This window comes from Taudactylus pleione, unplaced genomic scaffold (assembly GCF_031769625.1).
Source record: "Taudactylus pleione unplaced genomic scaffold, aTauple2 ptg000305l, whole genome shotgun sequence".
Classification (NCBI taxonomy): Eukaryota; Metazoa; Chordata; class Amphibia; order Anura; family Myobatrachidae; genus Taudactylus; species Taudactylus pleione.
This window is the reverse complement of record NW_028284706.1, coordinates 1,571,721-1,593,006: the sequence shown is the minus strand read 5'-3', so window position 1 is coordinate 1,593,006 and position 21,286 is coordinate 1,571,721. Positions and strand designations below refer to the sequence as shown.

At 45.7% G+C, this 21,286-nt stretch overlaps 1 protein-coding gene across 2 annotated transcripts in view; it reads right to left on the bottom strand.

Moving 5' to 3' along the window:
- The window catches only part of SYTL1 (synaptotagmin like 1), a 66,676-nt gene extending 46,625 nt beyond the window's left edge, over positions 1-20,051 (bottom strand). Inside the window, exon 1 of one of the 2 annotated variants that reach the window (XM_088442182.1) lies at positions 19,993-20,051. The gene's annotated coding sequence lies outside the window, so the exon portion shown is untranslated. Of the gene's footprint in view, positions 1-5,208; positions 5,242-19,992 lie in introns of those variants that run through there. The other variant, XM_088442183.1, reaches the window with a different exon arrangement.
- Between the last annotated feature and the right edge of the window lie 1,235 nt (positions 20,052-21,286).

The window sequence follows — 21,286 nt, the reverse complement described above, 5'->3', positions numbered from 1 at the left end:
AACAAGCGTGCGTCTGTCTGTTAAAGGGTGGTGTAACCCTCAAAGTGCGCTCCACAAACAATAAAAATATTCTTATTTTTTTTCTGTCTTTGTGAATTGTGTGGGCTGTAGCCGCACCTGCATCCTTAAAGCAGCAGCAACAAGCGTGCGCCTGTCTGTTATAAGTAAAGGGCCGGCTGGCTTGACCGTTAAAGGGTGCTGTAACCCCCAAAGTACACTCCAAACCAAATAACAAAATATTTTCTGTGTTTGTGAATTGTGTGCGCAGTAGCCGCACGTGCATCAACAAAGTAGTGCCAAGCGTGCGCCTGTGTCATAAGTAATGGGCCGGCTGGCTTGACCGTTAAAGGGTGCTGTAACCCCCAAAGTACACTCCAGTCCAAACCAAATAAAAAAATATTTTCTGTGTTTGTGAATTGTGTGCGCAGTAGCCGCACGTGCATCAACAAAGTAGTGCCAAGCGTGCGCCTGTGTCATAAGTAAAGAGCCGGCTGGCTTGACCGTTAAAGGCTGCTGTAACCCCCAAAGTACACTCCACACCAAATAAAAAAATATTTTCTGTGTTTGTGAATTGTGTGCACTGTGGCTGCACGTGCATCAACAAAGGAGCAGCGCCAAGCGTGCGCCTGTGTCCCATAAGTAAAGAGCTGGCTGGCTCATTTCTTAAAGGGTGGTGTAACCCACAAAGTGCACTACTCTCCAGCAAAAATAAAAAAATATTTTCTGTGTTTGTGTGCGCTTTAGCTGCACGTATATATCAATATAACATAAATGGAGGACCAAACTTTCTCTGATAAAAATAAAATAGGGAAAGATCAAGAACCACTTCCTCCTAGTGCTGTTGCTGCTGCTGGGAGTCGTTCATCATCCCAGAGAGGAAGTAGGAACACCACTACTTTTACTAAACAATTGACCCTCCAACAGTCCCTAGCGATGAGGATGAAGTACGACAGCAGTCATCCTGAAGCAAAACGTATAACTGAGGCCTTGACTGCTATGTTGGTGTTAGACGTGGGTCCGCCATTAGTGCAGTGGGATTTAGACAATTGATGGAGGTAGTGTGTCCCCGGTTCCAAATCCCGTCTAGATTCCACCTGCATTCTCAAAGCAGCAGCGACAAGCGTGCGTCTGTCTGTTAAAGGGTGGTGTAACCCTCAAAGTGCGCTCCACAAACAATAAAAAATTCTTATTTTTTTTTCTGTCTTTGTGAAATGCATGGGCTGTAGCCACACCTGCATCCTTAAAGCAGCAGCGACAAGCATGCGTCTATCTGTTAAAGGGTGGTGTAACCCTCAAAGTGCGCTCCACAAACAATAAAAAACTTCTTATTTTTTTTCTGTCTTTGTGAATTGTGTGGGCTGTAGCCGCACTTGAATCCTCAAAGCAGCAGCAACAAGCGTGCGTCTGTCTGTTAAAGGGTGGTGTAACCCTCAAAGTGCGCTCCACAAACAATAAAAATATTCTTATTTTTTTTCTGTCTTTGTGAATTGTGTGGGCTGTAGCCGCACCTGCATCCTTAAAGCAGCAGCAACAAGCGTGCGCCTGTCTGTTAAAGGATTACATCGGTGACAACATCCAAGTAGGCATGTCAGACAGTCCGTACCTGTACTGGCAGGAAAAAGAAGCAATTTGGAGGTCCCTGTACAAACTGGCTCTATTTTACCTGAGTTGCCCCCCCTCCAGTGTGTACTCCGAAAGAGTGTTTAGTGCAGCCGGGAACCTTGTCAGCGAAAGGCGTAGGAGGTTGCTTCCACAAAATGTGGAGAAGATGATGTTCATAAAATGAATTATCAACTCTTCCAGGGAGACCAGCCTCCTGAACGTACAGAGGGACCTGTGGTTGTGGATTCCAGCGGGGACGAATGAATACTCTGTGAGGATGAGGATGTACACAACACTGAAGAGGGTGAGGAATCGGTGGATGAGGAGGATGAGGACGACATCTTGCCTCCGTAGAGCCAGTTTGTGCAGGGACAGATTAATTGCCAGCTTGTTTTGTGGGGGCCCAAACGAACCAATCATTTCAGCCACAGTCATGTGGCAGACCCTGGCGCTGAAATGATTGGTTTGTTAAAGTGTGCATGTCCTATTTATACAACATAAGGGTGGGTGGGAGGGCCCAAGGACAATTCCATCTTGCACCTCTTTTTTTTCTTTGCAGTATGTACTGTTTGGGGCCTAGTTTTTCAAACTGCCATCCTGTCTGCCACTGCAGTGTCACTCCTAGATGGGCCACGTGTTTGTGCCGCCCACTCGTATCTCTTAGCATAGTCATCCAGCTACCTCGGTGCAACCTTTTGGACATAAAAACACTATTGTGAGGTGTGAGGTGTTCAGAATAGACTGGAAATGAGTGGAAATTAAGGTTATTGAGGTTAATAATAGCATAGGAGCAGAAAAACCCACACATTCTGTGATTTTAGCTGTTTTTATGCTTTTTTAAAAAAAAATACAGATCCAAAACACAAAACCCCGAACCCAAAACAAGGAAGGGTGGTTTTGGCAAAACCAATCCAGATCCAAAACACGAAGAAAGATCCAGATCCAAAACCAAAACACAAAACACGAAAAGTGGCCGGTGCACACCCCTAGTAACAACCAGCTGCTAACTACTGTAATCAGGGACGTAGTGAGCAAGCCTGGGCCCAGTACTATTTAACAGTGTGTTGCCTAATGGCGGGTGGTGTAGTCACACCCCCTAAGAGGAAAAGAAAAAAAAATCAATTGGCAGTGCTGCAGGGGGTGCGTCCACCGTAGCCCAGCACACAGCAGCATGTGCTGGGCTGCTGACAGGTAAGAGAGAGGGAGGGGGGAGGAGGGAAGAGCTGGCCCCCGCCAGGGCCCTCCAACAAGCCTGGCCGAAGTCACAGTAATTTCCCAATTTTTTTTTATAAAGATATAAAGAATTAATTGAATTACAAACCAATAAAGTATGTGATTTTAACTGTAATTGCAGTCCCCATGACTCACTATTTGCACAAAATCATGAGCAGAAACCTCAAATAATGGTCCATGACAACTCTTTCAACCATCTGTGGACTGATTAAACTTTAGGGCTGTGACCATTTCTTAGTCAGGTGGACAAGGTCATGCATTTGTGAGCGGGGAGGCTTGTTTATGAAGTAAATACAGCGGTGCACTCATTGACCTCAAACCGACAGTGTAAGTACCAGGCGACTCAGGAATACAGTTTTTAGGTTTCCATAGTCATAAGCAGTGGGGGCTCCAGAGCTGGGGCTGCAGCGCAGTCCAAAATTCAGATAGGGGAGACACACCAACTGCCCTTCCAAATATCCTGGGCGGGACTCACTGGCAGTTGGTTTGGCTCCCCTATTTGAAGTTTGGACTGCGCTGCAGCCCCACCTCTGGAGCTCCCACTGGTCCTAAGCATTTGCAGGGCTTAAAATGAAGTAAGCTTTTTGAGGTTGGACGGTAAGAAAAGGTGCCAACAGGCCGGCCCACTGTTCTTTAGGCCAACTCTAACACTCTGCAGTTCATTCAATGGTGGTCAGATATGCCTCCACGTCATCACCCATAGCCAGTTTTTTAAGAAAGTGACTAGCTCGTATGACCTGTAGCTGGTCGCTATGCTGGAGAACACATTTTTAGCCACTGCTGCCAGCTGCTGTACAAACTCAGTCAAGGTTCCACGCTGTTCCTGAAAGTTTTCATGAGATTTATGGGTCTATTTACTAAGCAGTGCTAGGAAACAAAGTGAAAAGTGATAAGGTACCAGCCAATCCGCTCCCAACTGTCATCTCAAAGGCTGTGTTTGAAAAATGACAGTTGGGAGCTGATTGGCTGGTACCTTATCACTTTTCACTCTGTTTCCTAACACTGCTTAGCAAATAGACCCCTTAGGGGCCTATATACTAAGGACCTGATTCAGACCTGCTCGCTAGCAAGCCGCCGCTCGTTGCTGACGATGTTCGCTAATGTGGGCATGCGGGTAGTTCGCAGTGCGTGTGAGCAAACTAGTATGAACGATCGGAATGTGCTTGCACGCCCTGCAAAGATAGCTCAGTGGAATGAGTGACGGGAGAGGCCGTTTGTGGGTGGGAACAGGGGCAGGACAGTAGTAACGGGGGAGTGGAGTTGCGGACGCAGGCGTGCCAGAGTGTTTCAACGCAGTTTCAGAGGTGTGCATAATTTACAGGCAGCGTCATAGCACATGTCACCTGGTTGAATTTTACACTGAACTGCTCGCAGTGCTTGCGGTAGGGTACAGTCAACCGAAAGCGCTGCGGACAGATCCGAAGGAACCCGATGTACTGATGGTTGTATATAATTCCTGAGATGACGTACGCTAGTGGGCGGCTAAACACAGGCTGGTGGGCATCTGTAAGCACAAAGTGCTCGCTCGCCAAGACATGGTGGGCGTGCTTATGCCTTTACGTGCAAGCAGCTGCCTTGACGTCACTTAGATGAATTTACATACACAGGGAGCGAGCGGCCGCATCTAGCGAGCAGGTCTGAATCAGGGCCTAACTTTTGCAGAGAGATAAAGTACCAACCATTCAGCTACTAACTGTCATTTCTCAAACACAGCCTGTAAACTGGCAGTTAGGAGCTGATTTGTTGCTACTTTATCTCCAACCAGTTTATCTCTCTCCAAGATCAATCAGTTCCTCCAGGTTTTACTGGCAACTTTGTAGCCGCTGTAACTCAGGACATGTATCAACATTGTTTAAAAAAAAAAAAAGGAGAGACCGAGTCTGGCTCTTTTAACTGTAGCAGTTACCACTACAATGCAGACTGAAAACCACTTGGACTTGCCTTTGTATGTGTGGCACTGCAGCTCCCAACCTGTATTATGCTGTAAAAAGTATCTGCAGAGTATCACTCCTGCTAATATACTTTGGGCTGTATTTGTAGTCTGGCCTCTCTCCAAGTACACACAGATCTGCTTCCTGCATGTTTCTGAAGGCTGCTGCTGCTGCTCCTCTCAATATGCACAGATCAAATGCTTGCATTCGCCGCCATGTTGTAACCGGATTAGGGGTTAGATGGTAGTGAACAGCAGCCAAGAGAACACACAAGTACAAGGTTTCAGGTACAACTGACCTCAGGCAGTTTTATTAAGCTGAAAAATAAAACCAAACTTCAAAATAAACACCTTGCCTGTCCGGTACTAACTAAACATAAATCTTTTCCCGACTATCAACTGAAAAAGCATTGGGAGTTTCAGCAAGTAAAGCTCACTTGTACCAAATAGCAAGTTTTCTCTCACAGAGACTCTGCAGTCCCTTTCCCCAGGCAGTGAGAGAGTGGATGTCCAGCCTGACAGCTTTTCCACATACTAAATACAGGTGCAAGTAGTAATCCGCCTACTCTAAAGCTGGCCACACATCTAAAGATTATCTGTCCAACCAGCCAACTAGTTGATTGGTTGGAATTAAAATCTGGTAAGGAATACAATCAGCAATTTGCTCCCAAACAGTGGAAAATGGACCAAAACTGTTGTTTGAACAAATAGTTTAGATCAAACATTTAACAAACTTGTTTGAATTACCATTTTCATCTGTTTTCTGGCATTTAGGAGCAAATTGCTGATCATTATTTACTCCCATACGTTACCAGATTTTCATTCCAAACAATCAACAAGTTGGCTGGTTGGATGTAAGTTGGTCTAGTGTGTGGCCAGCTTTAGGCTAGAGGCCCTAAAGACCCAAAATGGGCCTAATGGACAGTGCCCACATTCACTCTCCATCAATAACCCCAGGAACCCTTAACCAGCTTTTCCAAAGCCCTAAAAGCGCTCAGCAAGCTTTTTAAACAACAATAAACATTTTCCTAGGGTTTTTAAAACTTGCAGGTCAGAAGCCTGGGACAAACATACATCCCCTCAAACACTATTACAGTGTTCTTGTCACTGTATAATATATATTTGTATTTCCAATTAAATTTACAGTTTTGGGCTACATGTTGTTTATCACAATTCAATATAGGGATGGGTAGAACGTCTGTTTTAGTATAGTTAATGTTATAGCCTGATAATTGCACATATGAAATAAAAGCTGTGAAATACATTTAGAAGTAGAGTAAGGTTAAAAAGACGTTAGAGCAATACTTCATCTGCAAATAATGATTTTATAATCCCTTTCTCCCACCTATATTCTTATAGTATCAGAATTCAATCTGATGAATTACTCCAAAGGAATCTAGAGATAATGCAGAACAATGGAGATAGTGGTACTGCCTCGCCATTACAATGTCAAATCAGAACATCCTACTTAAGCCTCTCATTGAATGCTGCTATATTTTTTTAAAAGTCCATTCTGCATCACTGACATACAAACTGTTCAGCTCCTATAATAACTTTGAGGCATATCCAATTAGGTGCGCGATTCTTGTAGTAAAAATTACCACAGCTATAGCGACCATTTTTTCATTAACGCGGGCATGTGCGCTCCCAATACTCACGCTATCCAATTTTAAAAATAATGGTTGTTGTAATTTTTACAGCAAAAAGCCATGGATAATTTAGGAAATAAAAATCTAACACCCTGTACTGCAAGAAAACTTTGTATAACTATGCTGACAGGAGTCTGCTGCACAAAGTTAGTAGTGACGCTTATCAGAGCTGTAACTAGACATTTTGTTGCCCTGTGCGAGAAACAGCATCGGTGCCCCCCCCCAAGAAAATTGCTGCCACCACCATGCTTCTCACAAATATACCAACAGGCAATTTGAGGCAAATTGAGTTGGCTGATGGTGAAGCTGGTTACTCACCCGAGATTGCAGAGTTTTCTCTCTGTCTAACTCTCCCAAGCAGGCAGCCTGCACATATCAGTGAGATATGTGTAAGCTGCTTGCATCTTTTACCTCTAAAAACAGGTTAAATTATTTAAGAAAAAATTACGTAGGGTCTCTCCCCAAAAGCTCAACCAGCCTTGGGAGTAATGCCACAACCAGGAGAACCTATCGCGAGGTGTAAGTATATGTACCAGCATATACTTACATCTGATCAGCTTGGTTCAGGTTAGTCATTTTTTTGTTTTAACAAGATCGTGGATGCTACGGAGAGCAGCGCCAGGATGCAGGTGAGTATAGGATCTTTTTTGCAGGGCCATGCACACGGATTTCTACTTGGGACAAGTGGACCGACCGGCTGGTACAGGTAAGTATGTGTGATTGAGGTATGTGTGTATTAAACTTGTACTATCTAAGGTGTGTGTGTTATGTCTTTATTTAACTATTTATTTTACAGTGGAGGTATGGGTGTCCGCAGCCTGCTGGCACTTGTAGTTCCACAAGTGCCAAAGGGCAGGCATGCTGGCACCCGTAGTTCCACTGTAAAATATAATAGTTTACTTCAATTTAACACTTTATTACCCACAGCCCAGGGGTGCGGGGAAGAGCCCCGGGCTTCAGACCAAGCCTGGGGTTTCGGGAGAGGGGGGACCCCTTTTTTCGGGAGGCCCCATCTCCCCTGAGATCCCCGGCTTGGCCTGACTGACTTGGGGTGAGAATGCTTTGGCCCTGGAGACCTGGTAATAGGGTCTTCTGGCTGTGGCATTACACGCCGGTCGTTTTGGGTCCGGTGCTGGTTTTAAATATAGGGGGACCCCTACGTAATTTTCCCCCCCCTATATTTAAAACCAGGACTGGCCCTGCAGCCTGGTGCTGGTTCCTAAATTACAGTGGAGCCCTACTTGTTTTGTTCCCCATAATTTTAGGTACCGTGACAGGCTGACAAGTCCGGGGCTGGTTATACTTTTGGGGGGGACTCTATGTCCTTTTTTTTTTTTTAATTAACCCAATTTTAGCTATTTACAGCAAGAAACATACAAAATCACAATGATTTGTGTATGTTTCTGCCAAAATCACAGCTCAGGAGGTTGAGAGATGGAAAAGTGATTTTGACAGAGAGTTTGCTGTCATCTCACCAATTTGAGAGATGTATATTTTAGGTGAAAAGTACTTCCGAGTTGGCCCAATGGTGATTTGATTCAAGATTGCTATCTCACCCGAGTTTTACTAGTGAGAAGAGACAAATCTCTCTCTAACTCACCCGACTTTGCCTTTAGTAAATTTGCGAGTTGAAAATCAGTCCTAAACTCACCCGAGATTGGCATCTCGAATCTTAGTAAATTTACCCCTAGATATCCATCTAATATTATACACATGAAAATGAATCTATAGAGGATAGCCTATGTTGATCCCCCCCATGGAGCCCAAACAACAAATACTAAGGCGAAAATTATAGTATTTAATCAACACCTATATGTGGCCAACAGCCTATGAGACCTGTGTAGATAACCCATACATAGCATATGTTGATCACCCCATGGAGCCCAAACAACAAATACTTCCCAATATAATCTTTATTTCTTTCTGTTAGTATGTAGATTAAGGTGTATAGATATAGGGCCTTACGACTTCTGGAATTTACACTAAAGAAGTGCAAACCTCCCTGGGGGTCACGATAGAGGGTTACTTATCATGAATTTAAATTTTGGTGCATTCACCCATGTCACATGTCATATTAACATTGTTAACTTCTGGAACGCATGGATGCAGACAACCGCAATCGGCCGATGGTCGCAGTCTGTGCATGCCTCTGGGTCGCAGTGCGCAAACCGCTCACTGCGTCTGCAAAAGCGAGCGTAGTGAATACGCAGACCCAGGGAAAAGTGATTGACAGGAAGTGCCATTTGTGGGTGGTGATGGGGTGTGGTCGGGCGATCGCAGGCGTGCCTGTGCGCTGGGACACCATTATAGGGGCGTGCATAATTAAGGTAGTGATGCAGCATAGGCAGCCATACCATAAGCTGTACACAGGAAGCGGACAAAATCCTGCTGCAGGTCAGGTCAACCACTATTGTCCAAATAGTTCTCGATGTTACTGATGTTTACGCTATCTGGCTGGGAGTAAAGGGAGATGGGCAGCTTAATATGGGGCTGGGCGTCTGCATCTTGAGTTGCGGTCTCTGTGCGTATGCTTTGATTAGCATATTCTCGCAGCGGACGGGTGCGTGCGTCTGCTAGCGTGCGTTGCTTGCTGAATCATGCCCACAGTCAGTATTAATTATATGTCTTCCCAGGGCATCTTTATATCCTAATTTACATAGTCACCCTCATGGTATACTGTATATGTATGCGTCATGCGTCTCTCCTCTCACAGTTCCTAGGGTCAGGACTCGAAGCTGCTGGACTGGGTAGAGAGGGTGCACTTTAGTGTAAGAGCCGAGCATCGCGCACCGCACCGTTATTAATATATATAGCAGCGGCTCTGCCCTCATGGCTGTTGCGCTCTGTGTAGCAGCACCGGCCGCACCACCCTAGTTACAGCCCTTATGCTTATGGTGCAGACTACTGAAGGACAAGTGGGACTAGTAGCATCAGTTGTGGGTCACTCACAGCTCCTCTGCCTGCCAGCACAGTGTGCAACCTGTCTGCGCTGTCTCACTAACCTCACCCGGTTGCCCCTGAATTTGTAGGATTGCAGCTGATTGATGAGGATGATGCAGGTGGCTGCCTCCACCTGCTCAGCACTGGACGTCTCATCATCTGCTACCTTCCTGTAGCCCGGAAAAGATACAGCTCTGACCTGCTGGGGTGGAGCTCAGGACAGGGGAGGGGAAGAGCATGGATATCCAGAGAGGAGGGGCTGGCAGGGAGGCATTTGGAGCAGCTGGGTATAGCCAGAGGAAGGTTTTTCCCATTTTTGCACCGGCCCTGGGGGCTGCAACAAAAAAACTGTTGTAATTCTATTGAAATTAACGGGGCTAATTTTCTCCCCCCGGCAATTGGATAGGAAAATCCTTATGATGCAGCAGAAACTCTGCTCCATGGAGTTTTTTAAAAATCTGACCACAAGTGGATATAGCCCTATAACATCTACTTCCAGCAAATACATAGATGTGTAAATATGTAATAAAGTATTAACTCTATGACTTCCCTAAACAGTACCAGTCTTGTGTCATCTAAAACAGTGTTCCCTGATGCTTCCTATAAAAGAAATATAAATCTCATTGCACATTAATTATATTATTATTATATTATTAATAATAATAATAATATTATTATTCCAGCATACTCCCAGGCCTTTTGCACTTGGCAACAAACACAGTAATAAAACAGGTACTTAATACTACTAATAAAAGCAAGAGTAGGCTATACACAAATGCAGAATGTTTTCTGGGCAGGTTACTCCTACAGCTCCCTTCCACTTGCAGGGCACAAAGACAAGGCAGGTAACAAAGATCACTGGTACATATTTACATTGATTCAACCACACTGAAGTGCCGAACAATCTTTAGATATTTATGGAGGTAATAGCAATGTAACAAACAATATAAGTCTCGGAAGCCTGAAGATGTTACAGACCGGGATCAAGTTAAGTTTTGGGGCTGGTAATTTTATTGTACCTATAACAATTCGGGATTAGCAGTTCGGATTCTGTGGAATCCAAACCACTCCGAACAGCGGGGATCCGCAGCTCGGGTATTCCCATCTGATTCGGATCCCACTGTGAGGCCGAACGTCATCCTCCTGATGTCGGATTTTCGCGATAGTTCGCCTCTACATAAGGTGCAGAGACCGGGACACGCCGCCATTTCACTACCACGCTCCGCACTGCTCTGCTGATTAAGTGGCTGTGTGCAGAGACTCACAAGTGGCTGTGCTGCTAAAATGACTGTGTCAAAGCTGGATAATTGGCTGAGACAAGATCAGCTTAAAATTGAAGCGTGCGCGACGCCATCTTGCGAATGGCAGCTAGACTCCATTTTAGAAACAAGAATCTGCAAGACGCCATTTTGCGATCAGCGTCACTTTAAGTTGCAACTCACGAGCTAAGAACAGATGGCAATGTTTTTGATAATCTACCAAGGGCAACTAGGAGAACAGCCTCATGCGCAAAAGTAAATAGAAAAGACAATGCACCAGAAACTGTGAGAGTTTTACATACAAATTGCGAATCCCTGTTGGCAATTGTTATATAATCCAGGCATTGATCTACACAATTGGATTTGTCTGAATCCTAAACAGGTTTTAGTTTCACACCCAGACAGAATGGCCTAGCTTCACAGCTGGAGGTCACATTTGCATTGCGGTCTGAAACTGTGAGTGAGGAATGATATGTGTGTGTGGAATCTCATGCATAAACAATGCACATTACGCACAATTGAGCTGCTAACATGACACCCAGTAGCGAATGCACAATTAGTAGCATCATGCGATTGCATCTTTCACCATTTCACATACACACATTATGCTTAAGACCCCGAATGAAAATACTGTTTAGTAGCTAAATGTGCACGCATCTGTCCCCAGTTAACTAGCGTCCTTATATCAAACCCCGAATACTCACACATAATATTTAATAAGCTTTAAAGTATATGATTTAAGTTGGTTCAGTTAGTTTAAATGCTGAGAAATAAACTAATGATAACTAAGGTTTTATACATGCTAAACAAGCCGTGTTTGGTTTCGTACTGATGCATACTCTTTCCACAGTATTCCGGTGTTATCGGATGGGGAGATCGCATCATGCATTCTCGAGTTATGACTTCAAGCAACAAAATGTATTAACTGTTAGGATGTTACAGGCAGTGGGAAGGGAAAGACCCCCAGCTGTTAGAGGCAGGGAGAGTCTATTTGAACCAGCCTGTTAAATGCTCTGTAACAGATGCTTCTCCCCTGGGAACCAATGACATCAGCAACAAACTTCTCTATTGTCCTGTCTATTCTGGGGGGGTATAAATATGTGTGCTCAAATGCTGGGATTTTAGTCTTCGTGCTGAATGCTGAATGACGAGGGGTCTCTTGCTGATGCCTATCTTCGGGTCCGGAAGCGCTGCATATGTATACTGTACTCGGGTCTGTATATTTCCTTTTGCACCTAAATTGTGTCTGGATCAATTTCGTGTAACTGTCTGCACTATTACTTGAATAATACTTGTGCTTTGGAACCACAGATTCCAGGTCTAAGTCTTTATTTACTGTATAACTGCGTATGCAAATTAGCGTCATCCTCAGAAGGTATAGGCAGGTTATCAGAAGGTATAGGAAGGAGTGTATAGAGGTTCTGATCCAGTATCGTTAACTGCATGGGGGCACACTGCATACTGATGTATGCTGCGCTATACTCTGCTGATTAAAGTGACTGTGTCCAGAATTACAAGTGGCTGTGCTGGCAAAGTGACTGTGTATAGGGGGCACACTGCACGCTGATGTATGCTGCGCTATACTCTGTGGATTAAAGTGGTCTGTCGAGACTCACAAGTGGCTGTGTGTACAAAAAAAAGTTAAAAAAGTTTAAAAAAATTTCTTTGCCCAGAGTCTATTGATTGTGCAGTGGCCGGCCAGCCGCATCAGTCGGCTGCTGTCCACCGGAACGAGAGGAGGGGGCCCATGATGAGGGATGCACACGGGCCCCCTCCTCTCTAAAGATGCCCCTGCCATGACTCCTTGTGCCTTAGCCCTCTGTGTATACAAGCACCATGACTCCTTGGGCAGTAGCCCTCTGTGTAGAAATTAAAAGCATGTGACTCCTTGGGCTGTAGCCCTCTGTGTATAAATTAAAAGCACTGTGACTCCTTGGGCCTTAGCCCTCTGTGTATAAATTAAAAGCACTGTGACTCCTTGGGCCTTAGCCCTCTGTGCAGTGGCGGATCCAGACTTTACTTTTAGGGGGGCGGTTTAAGAATACAATGCCCACAGTAGTAGTGCCCCTTATTCAATGCCCCCTGTAGTACTGCCCATTACGCAGTTCCCCCTTTAGTAGTGCGATGCCCCTTTATGCAATGACCATTGTATTACAGCCCATTATGCAATGCCCCCTGTATTATAGCCCCTTATTCTGTGCCCCCAGTAGTGTCCCTTATACAGTACCTCCAGTAGCACCCTAATGAAGTGCTCCCAGTAATGCCCTTATACAGTGCCCCTTATACAGTACACCCAGTAGTGCCCCTTACACAGTACCCCCAGGAGCTCCCCTTATGCAGTGCCCCAAGACCAGTGGCATAACTAGGTATTTGGAGCCCAGGGCAAATTTGAAAATGGAGCCCCCCCTTGTGCGTGCGTGGTGAAAAATGGGCGTAATCACTTAAAAATGGGGCGTGTCAACATGACACACACCTCTTTATCGTCACTCCGAACATTCCTATCCATATGCACCTTAACCCCAGTAGTGCCCCTTATACAGTACCCCCAGTATGCAATGTCCCCAGTTGTGGTCCCTATTATGCAGGCCCACAGTAGTGTCCCTTATACAGTACCCCCAGTAGTGGTCCCCCTTGTACAGCCCCCCATTAGTTCCCCTTATTCAGTGCCCCCAGTAGTGGTACCCCCCAATGCAGTGCCCCATGTAGTGGTCCCCCCTATGAAGTGCCCCCAGTAGCAGTCCCCACAATGCAGTGCCCTCAGTAGTGGTACCCCTCTTATGCAGTTGATCCCCCTTATCCAGTGCCCCCTGTAGTGGTCCCCCCAGTGCAGTGGCCCTAGCAGTAAGCCCCTTATATAGTGGTGCCCCCAGCAGAAGTCCCCCCCATGCAGTACCCCCAGCAGTAGTCCCCCCCTATCCAGTGCCCCCTGTAGTGGTCCTCCCTATTTAGTACCCCCAATAGTGGTCCCCCCCTAACCAGTGCCCTCTGTAGTGGTCCCCCTTATGCAGACCCCCAGAAGTGATCCCCCCTATCCAGTGCCCCTTATACAGTGCCCTCTGTAGTGGTCCTTCCTATTATTGCCTTCAGTAGTAGTCCACCCCCCAGTAGTAGTCCCCAGTAAAGGTTCCCCCTCCCGATGAAGTGCACCCAGTAGTAGCCTCCCCCAGTAGTAGACACCAATAGTGCCCCACCCCCAGTAGAGGTCCCCCCCAGTAATGGTGCCACCAGTAGTAGTCACCACCTCCCCCGTTGTGCCCCCAGTAGTGCAGACACGTTAAAAAAAAATACACTTACCTGAATCCACGCTCCGGCTCCGGATACCGCTCTTCCCGCCACCGCCGCCACACGTCAGTCCTCCCGGGCTGGTGCGCTCAGCATTATGGGAGAGATGTCATGACGTCTCTCCCATTACCCACTGCATGAGCCGCAAGACGGAGCTCATGAGTGAGCTCCAGCCCGGCTCTTGCAGTGGGTGCTGCAGCAGTCAATGAGAGGTCTGTCTGACTCTCATTGGCTGCTGATTCACACACACATTGCTGCCGCTCGGTGGTGATGCGTGTGCAGCAGCAGCAGCCAAAGAGAGTCTGTCTGACTCTCATTGGCTGCTGGTAAACACACACATCGCTGCCGCGCTGGCGGCGATGTGTGTGTTAGCACAGCCTGACCCGCCTCCCACCCTCCTCCTGGCGCTATTGGGTAAGCACTCAGGGGGAGGGAAGGGGTTCGGCTGTGCAGGACAGGACCGGCGCAGGGAAGCCTAGCGCCGGTCCTGTGTAAATGTGTAGTGCTGACCGCACACACTGCGGTCGGCGCTACACTGCCTAACTAGGGCGGTGCCCCATGCCGCTGGCCCTACGGCACCCAGGGAACACGCCCTGCTCGACCCCCCCTTAGTTACACCACTGCCCCAGACGGTAGTGCCCCTTATGCTGTGCCCCTATGCAGTGGCCCCAGAACTCCCCCAGTAATGCCCCTTATGTTGTGCCCCCTCCCCAGTGCAGTACTACTTACCTCTCTTTACTATGTCCAGGCTGGCGCGCACCTCCTTCTTCTGCTCCCTCCCAGAACCACTAGCGGAGTCGGCGTGCTGCGTGCATGATGACATCACCATGGCCGGCATCCAGGCAGAGCCACACACAGGCACAGAGAGATGCTCTGTGCCTGTGTGTCTCTGGACCCCGGCCGCGGTGAGAGAATGGACTAAGCCCCGGCGGCGGCGTGTAGGGGTCGGCGATAGTGCTGGGGGTTAAGGGGGTGTGCAGGCAGCTGACGTCGTGGATTTGTGACACCCGTTGTGGGCCGCACCCCCTAGTGACGCCACTGAGTAGGAGTTGGGAGGGGGGCCCGTGGGACATGACTACGCTGAGCCGGCAGCCCAGCAGAACGCCGGCAGCAGCAATGTGTGAGTTATCACTAGTGCTGCAAGCTTGCAGCAGACACTGACAGTATAAGCGGACAGGGCCTCGGGCTTTCTGTATGGGGGGCGATCGCCCTTATCGCCCCCTGGATCCGCCAATGCCTCTGTGTATACCAGCACCGTGACTCCTTGGGCATACATTCAAAGCACCATGACTCCTTGGGCCTTAGCCCTCTGTGTATACAAACACTGTGACTCCTTGGGCCTTAGCCTTCTGTATATACCAGCACCGTGACTCCTTGGGCCAAGTGTATTCATTACTGAGACATATTTTAAAAGATTCGCAGATGGTTACAATTATTTCACTTTTGATTCTGTGAAGAGACCTGGAAAACATGCACTGTGTGGGGTCCTGAGGACCGAGTTTGAGAATCTGTGGTTTAGAGGAAAGAAGTGCTGCTAATATAACATCCCAGTGACATTAACCTGACAAACTTTCAGAACTGGTCATATATGCAGGGTGTGGTCTATAAGGCCGACATTCTTCATGTAGACACGGCTGTAATGTCATCATGATAGAATGTCCCTGGTGGTCTAGCGGTGACTTACCTGCTCCCGGGCAGCAGCGGTGCCTTTCGGGTCATGGCGGTCACATATGCAGCAGTTCAGATGCAGACATCTAACAGAGCAGCAGTTCTGGTGAGTATTCTTCCCCACCCCCTAGTGCCTAACCCAAATATCGACATTTCACATTTCGACATTACGAACATGTCAACATTCTGAGGATGTTGACATGTTGTCTGTCAACATTTCTACAATGTTGACATCATAACTGTTTACATTGTGGTGTTGACGTTATGATTGCATCCCTATAAGCACAATGTGCTCAATTTGGCATGGGTGGCTATGTGCTTCCTATACTCCTGAGAACAGTAGTCTATGCACCTGGTTAGACTTGCCTACTCTCCCAGAATGTACGAGAGACTCCCAAAGTTTTGGGTAGTCCTCCGTCACCCCCGAGAGAGTGGGTAAACCTCCCACATCCTACTTTCTATTGAAGTTGCCAGGACATTTAGGGGGCATAATGATGTGAAGAGTCTGCTCCCCCATCCACAGTGATCATCTGCTTCTCCCGGAAAAGAGAGAAATAAAGTAGGTAAGTATGGGTTAATGCCAGAGGGCGAGGCTTCACAGTGGTAGTAGTAAATGCTATACGGTATATACAGTACAAAACTCATGTACAATATAGTAATTGTCCGAACAGTGTCACCTTAACCATGTCAAAGGAAGTTACACTAAGATAAAATTAAAGTTTAAAAAAAAATTCAATCTAATAAACACATCCGTCGACTTACACTTTAAATGATGAAATAGGAATACAATTTATTCCTTCTATACAATAATAATGTGAATAGATCACAACAACATTACAATAGTATTAGCATAAGTGGGAGGGATTCAGATCCATTCAGCTAATCAGCAGCATTCACCAATCCATCATCAGTTCATACTTTGCACTAGGGGCCGAACACCTGCAAGTTATCTGACTTAAAACAACAATATAACAGTCTATCTTGTGGCTAGCATGGGATGCTTTTTGTGCAAACACACTCTTACTGTAGAATATAGGTACGTGTGACGGGCGCCAAGTTCCCTATAAGATCTAGTGATAGCCTTAGGTGTGCAGCCAGGAACAGCAGAACCCTTTTAATAGGGTCCCTCGAGAGAAATTTTATTCGTAATCAATCAAAACTTTCTCATAATATTCTCGTTTATTCATAGATATGTGAAAAAAAAACAATAATATTGGGCTAAATGTAACAGAGTGCGAGCCGGCGCCGCTGCACTCTATTACATTTAGCCCATCGTGTAACAACGTAAAAATGTCTTATTTCTCATAAGAAACGGATGTGCACTCAACCTTCAGAAGGGAGTAGTAAACATTGGACACAATTTTCACTGGGGTCCTATGGTGGTTGCAGAGTGCAACGTACATCTCGCCAACGCCGTCGTTAATTCACTCCAGATCATCACATATTCAGTGGGGGAATATAACAAGCCTCCATGGTGCAGATCAGTGTACCAAATACTGGGTCCTACAAAATGATGTAGTATACTCACCTTGAATAGGGTGTAATGAAAGCCTTGGACATTTATTTCTGAAAACCCAATGTCTGTCAGTATTATGTGGATAGATCCGTTAATGCGTCATTCATTTTCACATGTACAGGACCTGACCTATAGTTAAAGAACTGACATCCAAATTTACCTCTCTCCCCTGATCTCTCAATCTCTTTTATTACCTGTGTTCAACTGCTTCTCTGTTATCTCCACCTGGATGTCCAAACTCTAACCTCAATCAGTGCAAAAGGATCTCATTTATATTACCTCTTCACACTCTGCCCTGTCCTCCACACTCCAGTCCCTTGTGCTTCCATGTCAGCAGCTCCTTTAAAATCAGCCAGAATAGACTCTTTCTCATTGTGGACATAACCAAAACTTTTCTCCCATGCTGTTGCATTATATATATATATATATATATATATATAAAAACCAAATGATGCATGTGTTATCCTGACTGTACGTACAAATGTGCTGTTGCATACGGGACCGCTGGTATCAGAATTGGTGAGGTAAACCAGGTGGCCTGAAGTGAACGCAAAAAAGGCTGTCTCATAGGCGTCTCATGCTCCCTAAACCTAACCCTCCCCCCGTGATTAATGCTAAGGGCGCCTCGGACTTACCTTGTTCGGGCTGGCGTCCTTCAGCGTTTCGGCGTCAGGATTTTTGGCGCCCATCTTAAATCCCTTGTCAGGATTCCCCTGTCGGTATTGAGACTGGCTGCATCGCAGCCGCCGGTCTCATAACTACATCCCCAAGCTTCACGCTAAAGCTGGGCACACACCATATGATGGTGCGACCCAGCAACAGTGCGATGCGATGTAACGATATATCACTCATGCTGTACACACTGCACGATCCAGTGTACAACGGTGCGATGTATCATTACATGCTGCATGTAACTGCATGGCACTGTTCACTGCATCGTCCCATCTGCTGAACAGAACAGCAGATAGGACGATATGGTGAATGATGGATCAGGCATACACACTATAGGATGTGTACGATATATCAGTGGCATCCCTCCCCACGGTGACACCCGGTGCGGGAAGGGTTGCCATGCGCGCGGAGCTGTCACGCGCCGCCAAAATGGGGTGTGGCCTCGGGAAAGGGGCATGGCCTTGCGAGCCAAACCCAGCTCGTGGTTAAACTTATTAATGGGGTGGGTGGGGGGGTTGCAGGAGGTGTGGGTAAGGGCAGTGCCGGCTCCCTCACTGTGACAGGAGCCGAGTGCTGCATTTAATGCTACAGTGCAGCACCCGGCTCCTGTCACTGAAGGAGCCTGCACCTTGGTGTAACCCCTCGACGGGTGACAGCCGGGTGCGGCCCGCACCTCCCTTGTGACGACACTGCGATATATTATTCCGAATAGCATCGGAACTATATATTGTACAATACATTGTATAGTGTGTGCACAGTTTAAAGGTTTTAGGGGTCTATTTACTAAGCAGTGTTAGGAGACAGAGTGAAAAGTGATAAGAAAGTGATACGGTGCCAGCCAATCAGCTCCCAACTGTCATCTCGCAGGCTGTGTTTGAAAAATGACAGTTGGGAGCTGATTGGCTGGCACCTTATCACTTTCTTATCACTTTTCACTCTGTCTCCTAACACTGCTTAGTAAATAGACCCCATAGTTGTTAAAGATCGTTTTTTCAAAGCCACTGCTTTGAGGGCTAGCTTTAAAAGGGCAATAGTAATACATGGAAAATCAGGCTTATTTGTGTGTATTATATTTTGAAAATGTATCCAAAAGTATCACTGTCTCAGTTACTATAAACTTTCAAGAAAGGGCCCTTCATGCCCTTTGTCCCACAATTGCATTTCCTTAGTCAAACTAGTATGTTCTTCTATTTTTATATGTGATTTGTTTTATTGACTGTCCAGTGCTGTGGACTTTTATAGCTCCTCATAAATAAAAGATGATTAGGATGCAAACAAGTGACAGCAAGGATAGACACAGTTCTGAGTGACATATCAGTTGAACCTTGTGTGAACCTGCTCTCAAAAATGAACTTGAGCTTGGGTGATCGGTAGCAAGCAGGAAGCCTAAGTTCACACAAGAGATATTAGCTGGGGATGGTATGAGCCTCTAGCAACAGTGAAGTCAAAACATACAACTAGATGAATTTGCAGCTGCCTTAACTTTTGGATGTATTACTCCATGTGACAACATTGACCTTATCTAGTACAATATATCACTTGCAAACATTAATAATACAAACAGAGACCTAACCACTGATTGCGGATGTAAATTATTTCACGCTAGGCTACTGACTCGATGAAGGCTCTCTGCCTGCCATCTGTGTCCTGAACACACGCAAACACATTAGCAGCAGGATCACACACAAGTAAGCATATATTCAATGATTTTGATAGAGAAGTCTGACAACAGGTTAGGGATAGACTAGGCAAATTTAAGTTGTGCACACTGAAGACCTGGGTCTCAGCTGATTACATCAAAAACAACTAATTAAAGTATATATGTGTTACAAATATGCAGGACACAATATCCCCCCCTCCCTGATAAATGCCTTCCACCTGTTAGCGTGTCACATAAACAGGAAAAGGGATCCCTCATGCTACCAGTATCACACACTCACACACACACAAGGTATTGCCTCAGTCAGATACACAGAAGAGGGTCCCTAAAGCCATAAGCAATCAAGAATGTCCCTGTCTGTGTTCCACAGAAGCCAAACATGATTTTAATAATATAATTGGTGCTCTTTACATGTCAGATGTAATGTTAATGATTGTGAAGACAAACAGGCCATCATAGTCTCCATTACCAAAATATAGGTTTCAGAAATCAACATCTGATAACAAGTTCTCCTTTATAAATCCAGCCTGTTCTGCATTTATCCCTAACTTTGCTGCTGAATTACCATTAATGTCGCTTACCTGTGTGCGACTGCACAGATCCTGTCCAGGTGTACAGGCAATTTGTGTATTGGCTCAGGTATGTGTGTGTGCATACAGTAGGCATAGCACTGAGTCACTGCAGAACGCTCCACCCACCAGGCAGACACACATCTTACAAATACAAAATGCTATTAACTTTAAATGTACGGCAGAGTTTCCAGGTGCTCATTTCCAGGCACAGACAATACTTTTATTTGTAATTCTCTGAAGTTTTACTTCTTGACCATGTTTCCAAATTGTAATTCCGATCTACTGAATATTTTTATTTGTTCTTTCTATGCATACTACAGTATACATTGTTATGGTTTACTAAGGATTTACAACACCACTGTGTGAACATGTCCAGTTATCATGTAATGTTGTTTATGTTTATGGTCCTCTCTATTTTTCAAATGTGCAGAGTAAAATTCCCAGATGCAACCATTAGTCAAAAGTAGTATCCATGATAATTATTCCAAAGATGTGACAATTATGGCCTCATTTATCAATGAGTTTTATCATTCACAACGAGTGATAAAACTCATTGTGTACGATAATGGTGCTCTGGCCAATCAGCTCCCAACTGTCATTTTTCAAACAGATGACAGTTGGGAGCTGAGTTTTATCACTCGTTGTGTATGATAAAACCTGTTGATAAATGAGGCCCTTAGTATTCAATATATAGACTAAGACCCGTATTCTATTAGAGTGGACCCGCGATACTTTTTCGCCTCCCCGGACTTTCCGTCTACTTCACCTGTTTTGCAGGCGGAAAAGTATCGCGCGCGTGCCCGAGTATCGCCGTATTCAATTTGAAAGTAGGCAAAAAAAGGGACCTGGCGAAACTTAAACAAGCGGAAACTACTGTCAGATTTGGGGAAATTAGCCTGACACCCCCCAAAAGATGCTTCAACATGGGGGTTAACTGTGGTTACCCCTGATTTGGCTTGCTGAAGGTATTTGGTGTTTTTAAACGAGCTCAATAGTATTCAGGAGGTGTTTTTGTTGAAAATAACTGTTCCGCCTGCTATTCATAGGCAAAACTTTTCCGCCTATTACATTGCATTGACTTTCCGCCTAGGCGAAAAGTCTTCCAATTGAATAAGGAGGAAACTCAAAACAGGCGAAAATGACGTCATCGGCGAAAAGTTTCCGCCAAAAACACGAGAAAACGGCTTTTTGCTCCAAATTGAATACGGCCCTAAGTATACTATATTGTTGCTTTTAAAGTACACGTTAACATAAAATAGCCTCTAGAATTTAGATTTTGGCCTCTATTTGGATACCTGCCCCA